Genomic DNA, 18,688 nt, shown 5'->3' with positions numbered 1-18,688 from the left:
ATGTACCAGATAAGGAACAAACCAAAATGTTGGCTTGAAAAATACTATTAGTAGAATGGGTCCATAGTACCAATGATTCAGTCATCTGTCAGCCTGATAAATGGATTAGTGTAAGAGGTGTTCCAGTGGGGAAATGCAGCCCATAGGGCTTCCAGCTAATTATATTTAAGTTGTTTAGTACTGCTGGGAAGCAGCATCCAGGCAATTACTGAAAGCTTTGATGCAGTGTGCACTATTAGAGAGTGTGTTCAGAAACTCATTACCCTTTCGTGCTTGTGTTGGATGGATTCTAGGAAGCTGACATGAAACAGAGAGCAGGAATCAATAACTAGAAAGGCGTTTTAGTTAGCTTCTGATCCATTTCCTGATTCAGCAGCTTTTAGCCTAGAGTGTTACATACAGTTGCTGTAATGTAAGGGAAAACGCGACATTAATATATTAATTGCCATATATATGCATGTGGTTATGTGTAGCTGAAATTCCATCCAAGATGAAGTTACAAAAGGTCCTTTGGGGACAAGCTGCTCCCCAGATCCCCTGTGGCATGTCCAAAGCAGCTGCCATCTCTGTTCCTAGTAAGTTGATTGTAGTCATGTCTCCTAAAGCCTGACCTCGCAACAGTTACTTATGCCTCCACAACATCAAGATTATGTTACCGCAGTGCCCATCATGTCCCACCTTCAACATTTCTTGGAAACTACAGCTAATACAAAATGAAGCTGATAGTATTGGCAACACATGTTAAACCTTATTGAAGAAAATTGTGCTAGCTCTGTCTTTGCTGTGGGCTGTAATTCACATTACTGATGCGCCTGGAGAAAATTTTATACACTTTAGCATCATCCAAATGTGGGAAACAGCAAGTCCTTTCACGTACTGCTCAGCAGTTGGGTACCTCCAAGGTGTACATGCTGAAAGCAGCGTGGTATTTGCATAACTGGGAGCTGAAGACTTTAAAGTTCATTTCTTAGGTTAGAATGACAGGTCTACTCTGGGCAAAAGTTATAGGAGTTAAACTAAATTGTGTGGTTTTCTTGTTAAGCTTGCATTTACTTTTAAATCAGTTAATGGTGATTGTTAGGGCAATGCAGAGGAGACTACATTTCTTCTTTTCTATTTCTTCTTCTATGCTCTTTTCTGAGGTAGAGCTAAATAGACAAATGAGAGGATTGTAGTTCAATGCTTCTGAAGGGGGTAATTCTTTCCCACCCACCTGCAGTATCACAGATTTAATAATTGCGCACTTTTCTTTATGTTTCCATCACAACAGTCCTTGACATGCTGCGGTTTTTGTTTCATGTTCTATAAAGTTCGGCAGAAATCTCACTGTCAAGAGAGAAGTTTGTGGGTTTTTTGTAAATCTGGAGTTGTTAATTAGAAAAGTACCATGCAGTTTGCCTGGGGGTTGGTAAAATAGAAACTGTGCTATTTGATAAGCGTATACCTTTCTGATAAAAATTTATCAGAATTTCTGTGTTCTAGGCCCCAGCACCTATGAATACGTGTTCTGTAGAAAATCCCCTTACAGTACTAAGCATTTTCATTATTGGTACCTACCTCGGATACCGACAGCTAAGCTTTCCATAAATTCATTAGTATTGCTGAAAGTACCGGCCGATCAAATAATGGTAGATAGCTCATGTATCTCCTGTCTCCAAAACTATTACATAGTGATAGAATATCTACTACACTGAAATACACTGCTGAAGCAGAAAAAAGCTACAAGCTGTTGAAGCATCTATGCAGGCAAAGGCACTGTCTGTGGTAAATGATTTTGAGAGTTGATGCTGTAACTGCGGCTTCCAGTCTGGCTCTAAGACTTCTATTGAGTTACCGTTTGGGATGCTAAGAGTTAATTTATCTCTGGAGGAGCCTGCATAAAAGGGGTGGCAGAATACAGGCAAATTAACGAGACCATGCTTCTGAAATCCTTAATTTCATAATGTCCACTAGCTTTGAGAGGGTTAGTTAGGATGAAACATGAAAAGAGTTTCCACTTGCAGTTTTTGTTCCCTCGAGACACTTGCTTCAAAGTGGCAGCCCAGGCTCTGCTACATCTGAAAGACTGCTGTATTCTGGGGAGAGGCTCTCAAGTCTAAGTACTTTCAGTTTTTCTGGGAAGACAGGGTTTATTTCTGAATTTTTTTGTGGCTTTGGCTCAGATTTTACAATGGGAAAACTTTCTGCACTAGTACTATAATGAATGTCTATTTTCAAAGTTGACTCTGATTTCTGACTGACTCAGGACTTTGCTTCCTTTGTAAAATCTGAGCATTTGTCTATGGTAGATTTAAAATGAAAAGGCTTCCCTAACTCCCTTTAGAGGAGGTGGCTGTGGGGGGGAAGGTATGAATGTCTAGAGAGGAAATGTTTTATCATAGCAAGCCATTAAGTAGTATTTATTTATTCTGTAAGGCCTTAGGGCAAATAGTTAATATGCAGGCATTGTGTAGGTTTTTCTGAACAGAGTTTGCAGTTCCAGTGCATAGGTACTCTGTGGAAACACAATGGTGAAACCCAGCACGTTGTGTTGTGTTGAAGATGGTGGTCCTGGGTTTGGCTCCACGTGACTGCAGTATTATCCATGATCCTTATGCAAACTAATTGCTAGTCATGCTCCAGGGGTAGCCACAGCTGTGGTTATACTGCTGTGATTATATTTATATGTAATGTTAATTCATAAAGAAACTAAAAATCCAGTACGTCGGCAGAAGTTTTGTTAAATGTTGGCATGTTCTCTTCACTGATTCATACAGTTTTAGGAATTGCTTTAGAAAATACATTTTAGGTTATTTTTTGCAGAAGGGTGGCGTAATTATTGATGTCTTATTAGAATCTTCCATATAGTCCTGGTTTACTTGAGTATAATCCCCAGTGGTTGTTTGAAAATATTAAAGCTCTTAATCAATTTGAAAGAAAGCAAAATATTCATGTTGTGCACTAGGTATCCTGCATTTATTTCCCAAAGAAGTAGTGAAATCTCTCAAAAACACTTTTTTGTTCAGTGTCTGTTGAAGATGGCCTATTTATCATTTAAACTCTGTGTCTTTAAAAGCCAGAAAGAAAAGGGGTAATAAATTAGTCACTCAGTTAATGTTGGGGGTTTTTATTATGGAACAACATTAAGAGAAATGTGATGAAACAGAGTAGTAATGTCACTAGGTTTGTTTCTTCTCATCATGTTGTTTAGTAAAAAGAAATAAAATTATTTATTTGTAACTCTGCAGAAATAGCATTTAAACATAAATCAGACTGGAAAAATATTTGAGTATCTAAATCTGTTTTGAGGAGTTTAGTAGGTTTTACAAAAGCATCTTCCTAAATGATGTGACTAAGTACTCTTGAGTTTGAATCAAGAGTAAATGTGCTATACTATTTAGGTGCTCTTACCCCTAGCCACCTGCACAGCTGGTAATTTCAGGTGCCTCCTGTAAATTTGGCCCCGAATTCCAGTTTTCTAAAGTATGCAAGTGGTTGCAAAAGGAAATCTACATATGAAGCCGTGAATAAATGCAGTATTTCATCTATGGCCTGTTAAGGGCAGCATCGAATTCAGGCCTCCTTTAAGCGAATGTCACTTTATTGACTTCTCGATATAAATGGTGCTGTGCGGCTGGGCACTGACACTGGGCTTGTGCTCTGCCGTGTCCTGGCAGGCAGCTGTTCTCCGGCCAGTGCTGTGGGGACAGGAGGGAAAGGCAGCATTATTTTTCGGTTAAATCTGCACTTCTGATAGCAGCAGGAGAGTTTGTATCGACTGCCTGTGTGTGAGTCAGGATTTTCTGCGGTTTTGCTTCACAGATGTGTTGGATGGAGGAGCTGAGAGATCAGGAGATCAATGGATGTATTTACGTTGTTTGGCTGACTTTTGTGTTTTCAAAGTAGTGGAACATCCGAAGTCAAACCATGTGTACCAGATTTACAAGTAGTGAAAATGAATGAGGTTTTTAACTATTATTTCTGGTTGATAGTTAAACATGGTTGAATTTTCTGGCAGCTTAGCAGCCCAAGGCATAGCAACAGCACTAAAGCCAGCTAAACTGACACTTCCAATATCTTTCCGTATCTTTGCTGAAGGGACAGAATATTTAAGGTTGCTGACTGTAAGAGCAGTTCCGTGTAAAGTTCAAGCCGTTTCTTGTTCTTGCTTTTTTTCCTTCTCCCATTCCCTCTTTTGTGAGAAGCCCGTGTTACCTGTGTGCCCACAGTAAGGCAGCTCTTGCAGGGAGAGAGCTGGAAGCGTGCTGCTGTGGGGCCGCGGCAGTGCCGTGCCTGGATTTTAGCTGAGCTGGGGAGCTGCTTGCCTGACCTGCTGAAATACCCCAGCAGGAAGCTTTTTCTGCCCAGAACGCTTACTGCCTTTCTTACTGACTTTAAAGCAGAGGTGGGACTAACCAGTAGTTAATGACATCAAGCACTGTTACTCATTGCTCTGTGCCTGTAGGGTGGAGGCAGAGGTTCAGAGAGCAGCGTTAGTATTGCCTGCCTGTGGCCATCTTACTGATGCCCCAAATGACCCTTGTGAAGAGACCTCCTGCTACTGCTCTACTGTGACCAAAATTCTTTCAGCACATGGAGGAAAGAATAGGCTCCCTAAACTAGAAGCCAGAATATTATTTGCAACAGGATTTAGTCCACCTGTCTCTGAAAGGATGGCTATAATTCTCTGGCTCCACATATGGCCTGAACACACACACTCTCACTATATGTGTGTGTATACGTACATGCCAGTGTGTCACTAAGTTTGTACTAGCACCAGCAGCTTAGCATGCACGGTGCTCGTCACCATCAGTGCTTTAGTTACAAAGCTAGACAGTCGTTTCAGATCATAATGTACTGAATTTATGACCAGGAAGGGATGACTACGTCACCTGATCTCTCTTTCTCTGTGTTGCTCTATTTATGAAACCTGGTAACGTCTATATGACTACAGGGTAACTTAGATTTTCACATAGTTCATCCTTGAGAAAAGTCCCACTAAACCTTGGTATCAACAAATGCAGAATCTCTGCATTCTCCTTTTGATAGCTGCACTAATGGTTAGTCACAGGTGATAAAAAGGATGTGCTTTATTTATCATTTGAATTTGGCATCAGCTTCCAGATGCTGATTGTTTCATGTGTATCCTTCTTTGCTAGATTAAAAAGAAAGTCATTATTAGTATTTTCTCCCCATGAAAATACTTAGGTGCTGTAATCAGGTCATCTGTATTTTTTTAAAATAAACTATACAAGTTCAACTCTCCAAATACGTAATATTAAGATATTTTCTACAGTGCTGTAATCACTTTTGCAACTGTATTCTGTGATCTCTGGTAGGATTTTTTTTCAGTTTCTTTTGAAATTGAAGACCTCAGTCCTGTTGTAAGTAGTGATAGATAGTAATGTTAGTATTACCAATGAAAGTTTAAAAATGGAGATTTAAAAACATTTTCTGACTTTGCACATTGTATATTTCAAAGCTTATATTGGCACTTGTTTCTGTATGAAATCAGATTTTAAGAAACTTCTATTGTTGAGTAAAGCCTTATGGTAGGGGCATCTGCTAGCATGATGAATTATTACAACCATCCACATGTATGCTTTCATCCAATCGTAAGGGAAATCTATGTAACTTCTTAGTGTCACTGACACTTAGGCATAATAAAATAAACCACATATTTTAATCTCCAGTTGGTCTCTTTCCCCTTGCTTCATTCCTGAAAATCATTTATTTACTTGGCTCTAGTTTTCACACAGAAAACTTTCTCAGTAGAGAGCCAGTATTAACGTTTTTACCAAAAAGTTGTCTGGCAAAGTAACCAAAGCCAGTCTTATTATAGGATTTGATTAGCTCTTCCAGCCTGTGTTACCAGTGCTGCCGGCACTGATACCTTCTGCCTTCTCTGTGGCAGCATGGGAAGATGAATGGCCTTTAAGTGATTCCATCACTGATAAAAGCTACCAGTGATTCAGTATATAACATCTGTAAACAGAACAAATGAAGATGCAGCCCAACCAATTTATCATATAATTATGACAGAAAGAATTAATAAATTTCTTCAATAACAATGCTTCCATCTACAGCTACAGTATGAGTATCTGGTATTCTACAGTGTCCTTTAAATGCCATGAATCTTGCAGAAGCCTTCAGCACAGATGAGCCAGCTCTTTTCCTGGTATTTGTCATCAGAGTAGCCTCAGTATGTGTTAGTTACCGTTGCATAGCATAATGTCAGAGTATTGAATAGAGATAATATAATAATACTTATAACAATTTTTCCATAAAACATGGAGAAGTTGTTACAGAAAAATCCTCTAGTTGTTGCTTGGATTTTCAGATTTTACATTTACACAGAGTAAATTACTTCTTGAGTATGTTAGATTTTGCATAAACATAACATGCTCTGCAGAAAAATGACATAGGACATAATTTGAAAATAAGATGTAGAGATGACAGCAGTCATCTCAGAATGCTGTCTGGGAATTAGATAGGTAATTATATAGGTAACCAGGTAGATAGAGGTTCATATGAATTCAGTAGGCAAACTCAGAAAAACTACAGACTTCTAGCTGATGTATTATTAAATACTTGGTGATGCTTAAATAGTTATGTGTTGCCCCCTCTGTAGTCATTCACCTTTGATTAGAATAGGTATAACTTTCTCGGGCGAGTAGTTAGATTTGGTTAGGTGATGTACTTGTTTCACGGTGATGTAAATGAGAACGTGTTGTAGTACTGCAGGCTGAGAATTAGAACTGGATTTATGAAAGCTTCTCCTGATGATGTGTTTAAATTGTTATTTGTTAAATTGATTATATCATAAAATTATCTTTAATGTATAGTTTTAAAAGCTGCTGGACATTTGTGTGGAAAAAAGTCTTTAGAAGTCTCCAATGAATATCTCATTTCACTTCACAGCATTTAATTATTAGATTATATAGACAGAAACTGAGCATAAGGCTTAAGGCTTGAAATGCAGGAGTAGGAAACTTGTCAAGATACATGGCTGTTGAATGGCAGAGAAAATACAAGATATGGCTTTACTCATCATGCTTGATGGCAGGCATAGAAAAGTCTGCAAATAGGTTTATTATTGAAGAAGAATGCCAGGCTATCTCTCATGTTTGATTTTCGTAAATGCGTTCCTTTAGGCTTTCCCCTCAAAACATGCAGGAAGGTAATTTTTTTGGCCTGCATCTTTTCACACAGAAGTGATGCTCAATCAGTTCCCACTGGAAGCTTTCTCAGGGAGCATTTCTGTGTCCCCCCACTGTTCTGAGGCATTTCAGTCCCATGCTCAGTAGCAGTTCTGGATGAATTGCTTGCTGGTATTATACTTGACCAAAGAGGCTGAAAATCGTTGAGCCAAGTTCAGGGTGTATTAGGATTCTTCCAGGTTCCTGAAAAAGTGCACAGCTTTGCAAAGTGCTTGAATGCTGTGGGTTACTGGGGCTTGCCTTTGCCTCTCGAATCCTTTCTGTGATGGGTGTTGGGTTTTTTCCCCTTGCCGTTACGCCAAAAATCCTAACTTGGGAGCTAGTACCTTGGTGAATGCCAAAGGCAGGAGTCAAATGCTTGTGTTTTAACGAGGTGATGGAAACTGGCTTGACAGTACCTCTGTCTCTCATTGCAGCCCTCTCAGCTGTCAGATGCGCTGATCTCCATGGTAACTCAAACCCCCAGACTCTTGACAGCAGCCTGCGAGGAGCAGCATTCAGCAGCTCAAGGGTCTCACGACCAGGTAAGCAAAACATAATGGCCCAACAGGAGCTTACCTCAGGCGCTCAGTTTCCTATCCGGCTACCTTTCGGGTTTTTCCCTGGCGAAGTCACACACACAGTTCGTTCATGTGCATGGTGGTGTACTTCTACTGGTGCTGTCATTTAAAGCTACAGCAGTCCAGCTCTCAGAGACATTTGTTAAAAAGTCTACGTTTGTTCAGGGTTGTTTCATAAGCTACAAATGGAAGAGCCACAATGTAGCAAAGCAAAGTAGTACTGTGGGATTCTTTGAGGGGCTTTGGTGTTGAGTAACTGCTGTGGTATGAAATAACCCCAGAACACATCAGTGTTAAGATCTGTCTTACCCACTGTACCTACACCACTGACAGTACTGCCTGGTCACTAACATTAGGCGTGAGCTCTCTTACTCTCCTGGAATGGACCAGACACTGTTCCTGCGTTCGTGTAACATTTGTTCGTACTCTGTAGCCTTTTCGTATTGCTACTGTGCTCTTTTCACAACTTTCTAAATCCCTCACTGTGCTGATAGCAGCATGTGGGGCATTCTAGTTAACATCCTAAGGAGTTACAGAATTCTTCCCCATTTTTGGTAAATTATGGAGAAAACACTAAGAAAACCCAAGATCTTTGCTGTCTTGGGGAAACAGTGCAGAGGGTCTACAGCTCTGTTCTCTATTCCTGGCAGTATCACTAATGCTGTGAACAAAAGCAGTAGCTTGGGTCTTACGCACTTACATGTGTGTGGGGAGGGGTTATTACTCCTTTTTGTCATAAGGTTTCACTGGCATTTGTGTTGAATTGTTTCTGTACTATGAAGATTGTATTTGTTTTGTAAGTCCTTGGTTTGTGTGAACCATTTTCAGGGTATTGCCCACATTCATTCTTTCTTGCTTGCCACATAAGTCCACTTAAATGTAATACACTATCTCCGCCTTACAAAGCAATCCGTATTACTCTGAGTAACCACTTTGTTACCTTTATTAACCAAACTGACATTTTTTGTGCCATAACTTGCTATCAACCAGATTAACTTTTGTATCATTGAGGATACTGTTAGATAGTGTTGAGCTAGTACTGGATGATTTTATTGGAGTAATGAAGAGCACTTCTTCAGTTATTGTTTCCTGTTAACAGCTACTATTTTATAGCTATAACTTAATCACATTTGATGATACTGATAATAATTTCTTAATCTGAATGTGTGTCTGTAAGCCAAATGCTGTTCAAAAGTCTGCATGTTTCATTTATGGAGTAACTTCTATTGACCACACTTCAGAACTTTATCAGATGATTAAATCAAACTTTCTGTTTTACTGACCAGGTTTCTATAAAATGGTGTTGACTGGCATCACTTTTATTCGTGTCATTTCCCAGTGAATTTATCCTTTATCAGTCTGCTGTTTATTTTCCCTGAGATTAAGAATGACTTAGAGCTCTGTGATTACTGAGATCGTACCGCTTACCTTCTTCAGTTATTGGCAGAAAATGCTAGCAGTCTTACTGAATTTCTCTGGTGTTCCAAAAATATACTGAAAATTAACATCATTGAAATAATACTCTCACAAACACTTTTAAGACTCTAAGGCACAATTTATCTGGGTGTGCTGATTTAAAGTTGTCTTTTAACATTCATTTTGGTTACTGGTAGCCCCCTTATATATAAAAATGCTTTTTTCTGCTTACAGAGAAGAAAATGTGTGTTGGTTTTTTGTGTTTTATAAGTAGCATGTTTGTATTCTTTTAAAACGTGGATCAGAAGTTGGAGACTCTCTGCTTTCTAGTCTGTTTTCTTTAGCCAGAATTTCCTATTCAGATTAGTATTTTTTTTAATGTGTAATGTATATTTCCATCTAATTACACACTTAACCTGGAATTAGAGTGAGATTTTTTGTCACAGATTGCCTTTTTTGGACTATTTAACAGAGGTCTTTGATCCCTGGTGGCAGTGGGGTGGGGAGAGTCCTTCCACATTTTCATCTCTGTACTTTCTCCCAGACGCAGAATTTTCAATACTTCACTGGCCTAGTGAACTTCCATGCTTGTGATTAATTAATTTATAGAGGCCCAGAGTGTAATTACCCTTTTGGTATTTCAAAAGGTATTCTAGGAATAAAATTTGGGAATGCTTGTGATGTGTTACTACTGACTGCATGGCATTTCTAGCTTACATCTCTCAGATGGACATCCTTTGTAGTTCTTTTCATATTTTACAGATGCATACTTAAGGAGCAGATCATCCAGTTCTTGGATATGCTTGGTGGTTTGCTTTATTTTGTATTACTAACAGTATATCCTCCTGAGATCTGCTGGCATATTATCAATATGAATTCAAGATCATGTCACCTGGCTTATCAGTAATTCTGAGAAATAATGGTGCAAATAGACCACCAAATTCTATTCCTTTTTCTCTAGTTCTCTTTTCCTGAAAAGTCAGAAGTACTGATTTTAATGTTTTAATAGTGGAGATCACCCCAACAGGTTAAAGTCATGGCAACTACACAGAACATCACCTCCTAAACAAGACTTTATGGCCACTCTTGCCTTTTTCCTTGGCCTCTGATCCCTCTCTCCACTCAGGTGTCCGTATGTAGGGCTGAGTTTATATTGCCTGTTTCTGTTACACCTCCCAGTTTACTTGCGAGGCTTTTTGCCTGCCCTAACTTGTCCTAATCCAAAGAGATAAGGACCACATCAGTGAGATGAAGTTTATTCCCTAAATGGGGCTGCTTCTCACCATGGATGTGAGTTGCTGTTCCGAAGGCCAGAACCTCTTAACTTTTCACCAGATACATAGCCAATAATTGATCATTAGTCTTATTACTTTCTGTCACTCTGAAGATCAGTCAGATCTCAGGGATCTCTTTCACATTTTCCTTCTAAAATATGCAGCTGGTCTTAACGCTAGCCAGAGATTTTGTACAGCCAGTGATGGTACATGCTTTAGCACTGTTCCATCTCATAGTAACACTGGGACTTTCTGGTCGATGACAGAAGGTCTCTAACCAATCTGGGTTGAAGACAGAGCCAATACAGGTAGGAGATGTCAGGTGTCAAAGAAAGAAGCTCTAGGAAAATTTCATGTAACTTCCTGGCCTGAAATATTGTAGAAACTCTTTGTTGGATTTTGGACAGTTGTTGGAAGCAGCGGTGCAAATCTGCTTGGGTGGTTCTGTAATGATTGCTTACCTGAACCAGCCAGAGAAAACCCAGAAGCAGAGAAAAACGTTAGGATTTTACAAAGTCAGTAATCATTTTTAGTGGATCTTCCCTCGTGCCTGGGAATAGACCACAGAATTTCTTCAGTCCTATGTTTTACTAGTTTGGCTGCCTGAGCTAGGGCAACAATTTTTACATGATGGGTATCAGACGCCTTTAGTACTTTCTGCTAGGTGGACACCAAAATTATTTCCTCAAGTTAGTAGCGGCTTTTGAAAATCATGGTCAAAGTCACTATCAAGACTAATAAAAACATGTTTTAACAGAACGTGGTCATGTTAATTTTGTCCCATGCATTCTTATGGTTATCATTGTTTATTATTGTTATGATAGGGATGACCATGATAAGAGTCTGACTATGTCACGGTCATGTGTGGTATGTTGTATGAATGCATAGGGAATTATAGTATCTTGACTGGAAAATCTTAGAGTGCAAAAAGCAAGATGAAACAGAGAGATGTGGAAACATCAAGATTTTGGGAGAGTTCAGTTAGCAACATTAGGAATATGCACATGATTCCTAGGAAGAAACAGATCACCGTTTACTGGCTTGATGTTTTTTGTGTGAATTAGTTACTTCAAACTTAAGAATGAGATGGACAGGATGTAAGTAGAAGGTATTTCAAACATACCAGCTGTTACGCTGAACAGGTTTCTGTTGTTCAAAGAGCTTGGAATGGGTGCAGTTTGAGAATGTCAGTGTGTGAGGCTTGAGGGTGGTAGCATTCCAAAATAAGACAGTAAAATGCATTATCCTTTGTTTTTTAAACTAAGCTGGTGGTTATTAAGGCATAACTCGGACCTTTTACAACCGGGCTGTGACAATCCTGCACTCTCTGTCCTTTGATTTGTAGAGCACTTTAGGATACCACCTTCACTGTGCCAGTCACTGGAAAGTGCTAGTAATAGATATGCAGAGTGGAGAAAGACAATTTTTTGTTGAAAATGTTAGTAAGTGTATATTTAGCTTACCTGGAGTGCCAGATGAAGCAAAAAGTGCGTACCTTCTTTTGTGTATGCCACCCTGCCACAGCATGAGTGAGAGGAGTTCTGCATTGCCTGAAACTGCTGCTGTGAGTTTGCCCAGCAGAGACTTCATGCAGGTAAAACGGCTGTATGGGACTTAGTTACCAGCTGGGGTTAAACCACAACACTTCATCCACCTGAAGTCTGCTTAACTTGTCTGGGCAGAAATTTGTCCGGCTCAGCTTAGGCAGTGACACTTTTGGAAAACTCAGGTATGTCCTTGTACCTGTACTGCACAAACATGGTGTCTAGCACATCCCAGAGACACTGTGTCTTCTGCAAGCTGCCTGTAACGAGGGACTATGTATGTGCGACAAATCCCAAACAAAATTAGGACAGTTTTCCTCTGAAGAATAGGATTTTCTGCTTTTTAAAGGTAGGTTCACTTGAGGCTTTTGTTTTAAACTGAATTCTTGTATCACGTTATGCTGTAGAAATGGAATTACCACAGGCAGTCTGGTTAAACATACTCCTAAGTATCTAAACATCTCATGCAGTTGTCCCACACAGAAACGGAACATGCAATGTAATTGTTCTTTCAATAAGTTGTTTCTCTGTAAATTAAGCCTTGGAGATGTATAGGATCTGTATTGCTATTTATGTATGAGCTCATTTGTATGAGCTGTGCCTGCCTGAACTGCTTTGATTTAACGGAACATGCGTAATTTATGGATAATCATACTATTATTAGATAGTATGCTAAAGAGTTGTGCCCAATATACAGATTAACATCAATTAATTTCAGAAGAATTTCCATCTTCAGGCAGCCTGTGAGAATTTTCACATGATATATTACTGTCTAATCTTCACTCTGAGTGCTGTAGGTGAAAAGAAATAAAACTATTATTTTTTCACAAAAGTTTACTTATGTACAGTAGCGAGAGTTAAGGTGTAGTTTTTTGGTGTGAGCTGATAAGATTTCAGGTATAACTAATCAGAATGGAATTACAAGCATGTAATCACTGATACTCCATTTATACTTACACACTGAGGTCACAGGTTCACACTTGGCTTTGTAGTGGAGAACCATGGCCCAAACTTTTCTTTCATAAATGTGATTACACTGACTTAGCTAAGTGGTTGTAATGGTATAGTTTGAGAGTGAATGATCACTGCAGAAAAAGCTGTGGTCTGAGCTGTTACAGAGCCCATACCTGAACTGCAAGAGCAGTGACCTTGGGTGCCCCTTACCGTGTCAGTGCAATGTCCGTTTCCAGCTAGTTCTTGCAAAGTCTGTTAAAACTTACCAGGATGTTCTAACTTCAAAGAGTGCAAGGAGAGATCAGTCTTTTGCTGTGGTTCAGCTGTGAGGGACAGTAAACTCCAGGCAAGGAGCAAAGGCAAACAGATACAGCACACCCAGTTTTACATCAGTGCAACCACTTAGGCAGCATGTCTCAAAATCATCTTTGTATTGACTCGGGCAAAGCCTGTTCTCTTTGAATAATCCATATTGCGTTCAGACATTCACACATGAGGTGGCTTCCCGGGGTTGTACAGTGCTGTATCTTCTAATAAATGTTCAGGAGATGGAGTTAATATGTCTGGACCTACTCAGAGAAGATAGGGGAACAGGAATAGCACTCTTCCAAACAATGTATTTGTTGTAATAAAACAAAGTGGGTTTGTAATTTTTGTTACATCTGAGATGGTTAATGTTTTTTATTGGTTACTTTATGAGTACAACATAAATTAGCAAGCATCCCAAATCTCTGTAACGAGTTGTGTTTATCATCAACTTAAATCAGTTTAAATAAGCTTAGTTCAACTGATGCATGCACAAATTATTTTCCCTTTATCTAGCTCACTTCCAGCCCTAATAAACAGAATAATCAATCATAGGAGCCACCTTCTATAGCATGATTATATATCTCTGATCAAGGAAATGTAAAATTTTTTCTCTCTAGTCCCTACTTAGTTTCCCCTGTAATCAAGGTCTCTGGATATAATGATCCATCTTAATCATTTTTACATTGCTTGATAGAAATCAGGAAAAAAAAAACCCTTTTATTTTTTTTAGTGTGCACGTTTAACAAATGATTACATTCAACATGGTAAAACTGATTTTAAATGAATTAAGATATTTTTGATTCTTTACAACACGAGAAGATGCCAGTCTGACTCAGGGAATTCTTCGTAAACAAAAAGGCATCAATACCATGTTTTGAAGAGTTTGTACTGTAGTAATCTATACTCATCCTTATTAGTGTCATAGCTGGTCTGAGCTTACTAACACCTTTCTTACTGATGCCAGTGAGTCCAAGACTGGCTAGGTGTTTTCTGTCTTCGTTGAAATGTAAGGTGCCAAACAAAAGAGGTTAGCTTCATGAAAGGTAACTAGAAAAAAACCTAAACCACAATTAAAGATTCTGTTTAGGTTACTATTTGAGAGCCTCCTTAATGGATTGGCAACCTCGCGTACCTTATTCCCACACAGAACTGGAACTGGCATGCAAATGAAATAATACTTTTATACTGAACTCTTTAAACTATATACTAATAATTATTGAAGATTATAAACTATATACATATATAGTACACCATACATTTAGTAACTTTTGTCTGGATAGGCAATTATGAAAAATGTATAATATGTGAAAGATCAACTTGCAATTTGTTTACAGTGGTATTTTAGAACTTCTTAGTGTACTTTTGCCTTTATCAACCAATTCTTTCTTTCACAATTGCAAAAGGCATTAAGGCAAATTTGTGTTCCAGCTCGTTTATCTAAAAATGTGTGTTCAGAGTATGTCCCATTAAGTGTAATTGACAAGATTTAAAAAGAGCAATCTTTCTAAGAAGTATTCCTACCATGCTAGTTAATGGCAATTTCTGGACTGCTAGTTCAGAAATACTGTTCCGGATCAAGGCATAGCAGGTTGTTGCTTCAAAATGATAAGTAAATAAATCCTGAGCAGTCAAATACTGCTGCTGGTATTTTAGCTTAAGGGTGCTGGCGCTGTTTCTGTCTCTTCTGCTCAACACTGATAGCAAAACAAAAAAAGTTTGGAGAAATCGTGGTGTAATTCAAGTGTAGATGCTGGCTTTTATACAGTAATTGAATCATAAGGCACATATACCTCAAACTAGACTTTAAACATATTAATCATCTTGCCTTATTGTTAATAAGTTCAATCTTAAAGACTTCCTTAATATTAGAATATCTTTTTATGTCTCTATAGAGATGAAATGCAGAAAATATGCTTGCTTGTCCTTCGAGCTTTCAAGTTATGAACTTTGTTCCAAAAAGGATTTGACATGAATACATTTTGACATTAAGATGAATCTTTTCCTCTGTATTAAAAATGGAGCATCATAATGCAAAACCAGTAATCTTTTTACTGGCAAAAAAGAAGGGTGTACTGCAACTTTTTGAATAAACATTGCAATTTGGCCTTAAACAAAACTGTGTCTCCATGTTACTTATGTGGTTCCATTCCATGAATACAGATATTAAATATCTTTGGTCATTTGAGGTTTACTAGTTTTCTTCAAAATTTGACCTCAGATGTAAATTAATCCCATGTTTAAAGCAAATATTACTTTAGATTTTAGCACAATAACCTCATTTTACACCACCAGTTTCATGATGGTTTTGTAAATTCTTTATTTTTTTGAGCCAAAAGTTCAGCTGTGATAAAATACAACAAAGGCTAAACTTGGTATCTGATATGCCAGGAGGTCTTTCCAGCCACGTTTTCCCAAAACATTGCTTCAAATCTTTCCATATTATATACTAGCATTCCAATATTTTTGTTCATTTCCTTCTTTTAAGTAACTCTAGCTTTACATCAAGCTGTTAATCATAGTGGGATGATTCTGTTTTAAACCATTTGAGTTTATAAATCTCTGTTTAGTAGTAAACTGGAGAGGCTGTTTTCCCGTTTATGTATGCCTTCGATTTCTCTCTGGATACTGGTAGATCTTCTACAAGTTATCTGCTTAAGGGTAAGCCCAAATATTTTGAATTGATCCTAATTAGATAATGTTTATGAAGTCTGTTAATATATACAGTCTTTGCAAGCTTAGAGTGAAAATTCTCGCCATAAGTAGATATCTAAAATTATGCAAAGATAATTAAAAAAAAAACCAAACAAATACACTATCAGTTTCAAATAAAATAACCCAAAGTCAAGGAAGCAAAGCGATCTGTGGTGACACCGATCTGAAGACTGTGCTCCAAGGGATGAAGAAGGGGATTGGTAGAAGCAGTTGGGTCAGGGAGCTTGAGTGGCAGGGGAGGAAAGAATGGTGTGACAGCCCCAGCTGGGAGACTGAAGCCTAGGGATCCTCCAGGTTTCTCCACTCCCTAGATGCTTGGTTAGCTAGTGCGGCCAAAATCCAAAAATGAGGGAAGACGTGGTGTCTGGGCTAGTCTAAGCCTGTTGTGATTGCCTATTACCAGTTTTGTGGTAGAGGTTTTTTGAAATCTAACCTCTTTAGATATGTGCTTCTCTTGACATTTAAGTGAGTTTTGCTTTAGGATTTCACAGGAGTGCGAATATTATTAGGTAATGCTAGGTAATAGTCTGCATTATTATATTATGTCTTGTGTTCCTAAAATTTTGACAAAAATACACTGGAGACAAATGAGGTTGCATTTGTATTGATTTAACCATTGTTGCTATGCAGCGGAAGAATTGCATGTCCCTTTGAAAGAGAGAGCACAGTAGGAGTGGCCTTGTTTTTACAGGGATGGAGGAAATAAAATTTCTGGTGCTGCAGCATGTTCGTTACTAATGGAGTTGATACATTGATGAAATCTAGGTATATGGTTTTGGCTGTGGCTTTGTCCCAGTTGCTCTGGTTGACTGCTAAACTCAGCCCCGGGGCTTGTTTACATAATTTTAATAGTGCTTTTCAGTAGATGTAGAAAGAGTTTACACAGCAGATTTTATTCATTAAGTGGTTTCTTGGTGAATAAAGAGAATAAATAAAAGTTGCACCATTTTCTTTATTGTAGCTGTTTGTCTTGAGAAGATACTAAAAGCTTGAAATGGGGGATTTAGCTAAAGACTTTGCAAAGACAGCAGATCGCAGTCTCTCCTGCGAAGGTGTTACCTTGGAAGGCAGATGCTGGGCTGTTTACCACCAGCAGATGTGATCGCTCTGTTCTAAATTCAATCTACCTGTGATGGTTATCATGGAGCTAATAAATCACTTGCACTATTTGATCTGGTCCCGTCACCTTTCGTTATCAAAGCTCATTTAAACTACTTTAAACTAGAACTGAGCTGGTAAAACAGATAAATTCATGCATCTGTGATCACATTTTCCTACTGTTGTATTTTGTAGTATCTGAGCCTAAAGACTGGGCATAAAAAACCCTAAAACCAATGACAATTTATTGTAAACTGTATCTTGTCATCTGACTAGTTCTATTAATTTAGCCACTCTTAGTTCTGTTTTGAACAATGCAGAATTTCAGATTTTGTTAGCGTGTGGAGTTTTTAACTGATACAGATAAAAATTAACATTCTGCCCTTAGAAATTACCTTCTTTGCTTCAGGATCATAGACTATATAAAAAGTTATTTGGTCATTGCTTTAAAAGCACAGTGACTTTTTTTCCCTTGTAATTTCAATTTAATAGTTGAAAACAACAGTGATTTCCTTGTGGGTGGTGTGTAATCTGACATCATTAATAGTCTGTTCAGTCTGGTATTGGAATAAAACCAGTTAATGTTACACGCCCCCATCCCCATTTGTGTTATACCTGATCTGTACAGTAAATGTTAAGTAAACAGACCTGGGAGCAAAAAGGAACTGGTCTATCAGTAGAATTCTTATGAACTTCTTACTTCCTGTGTATTTTATAAAAGCTATAGTTATTAGTTTTGATTTGCTCATCAGCAGCATTTGATTGTCTATAATTCAGTAGTTTGAATTCTGCTGTTTGCATCTGTGCCATCTGCAATACCTTTGATCTGGCCACTAAGGAAATTAGCCCATTGAAGGCAAATGGCACTGAGACTCGATTCCTGATTGGTTTTGCAGGCATTTTTAATGTTTTTTCGTCTAATTAGCAAACCACTACTTAAATTAGGCCCACCAAGCTGAAATGGAGGTAAAAGGATGTGGTGAAGACTTAGAAACAAGATGTGGTTGCTTACTGTATGCTGTACAGATGTGGCTGGATTTTGCAGAACCCCAGGGCTTGGGCAATGGCTGAGAGGGTGCATCTTTTTCCCAAGTCGGTTTAAACAACTGAAGTTACTGACCTCTTGAACCTGGCAGAACAGCTGAAGTATTTCTGAATATGTAAAGAGTTGGGAGGGGAGAGTGATTGAAAAATGAGTTTCTGTGTTCTGTGCTTAATGGTGTGCCGTCTTTTGAAAAGTTCCAATTGAGCGTTGACCCTACTGAAATAAAATGTTACTCCCCTTGTGTTTAACGGCTATTTTGATTATGTTAAAGGCTAAATTACACCTTCTAATTTGCATGAGGATTCTGGAAAGTAATAGCACACGGCTTGTAGCTTGGATATTTTTCATATATGAGTATTTTCACCAGATACTGAGCTGTTGCTGTTGCACATGGTAACAAGTGTGTGTTTTCTGTATTTTTGACTATTAACCAGAGTCCATACTGATGAAAGATGGTCAGGTGGAACTTGCCCTCCCTTGCAAGTACAAGGGTACTTGCCCTGTACAAGAGTCAAATGGTTGAATAGCTTTGGGTCAGATACAGCTGTTCATATCTATCTGTGGCAACAACACTGCA

General features: G+C 38.4%; 1 protein-coding gene across 5 annotated transcripts in view; it reads left to right on the top strand.

Annotated features, from left to right (window-relative positions):
* Positions 1-18,688, top strand: part of TBL1X (transducin beta like 1 X-linked) — a 199,908-nt gene that overhangs the window by 101,368 nt on the left and 79,852 nt on the right. For 4 of the 5 annotated variants that reach the window (XM_055703300.1, XM_055703298.1, XM_055703299.1 and 1 more), the window contains one exon: positions 7,616-7,723. The exons of the other annotated variant lie outside the window; for it this stretch is intronic. The gene's annotated coding sequence lies outside the window, so the exon portion shown is untranslated. The remainder of the gene's footprint in view (positions 1-7,615; positions 7,724-18,688) is intronic. 5 annotated transcript variants of the gene reach the window in all.

The sequence above is a fragment of the Falco cherrug genome, chromosome 2 (genome assembly GCF_023634085.1).
Source record: "Falco cherrug isolate bFalChe1 chromosome 2, bFalChe1.pri, whole genome shotgun sequence".
Taxonomy (NCBI): domain Eukaryota; kingdom Metazoa; phylum Chordata; class Aves; order Falconiformes; family Falconidae; genus Falco; species Falco cherrug.
The sequence above is the reverse complement of the archived record's forward strand: the minus strand, read 5'-3'. Positions and strand labels throughout refer to the sequence as shown.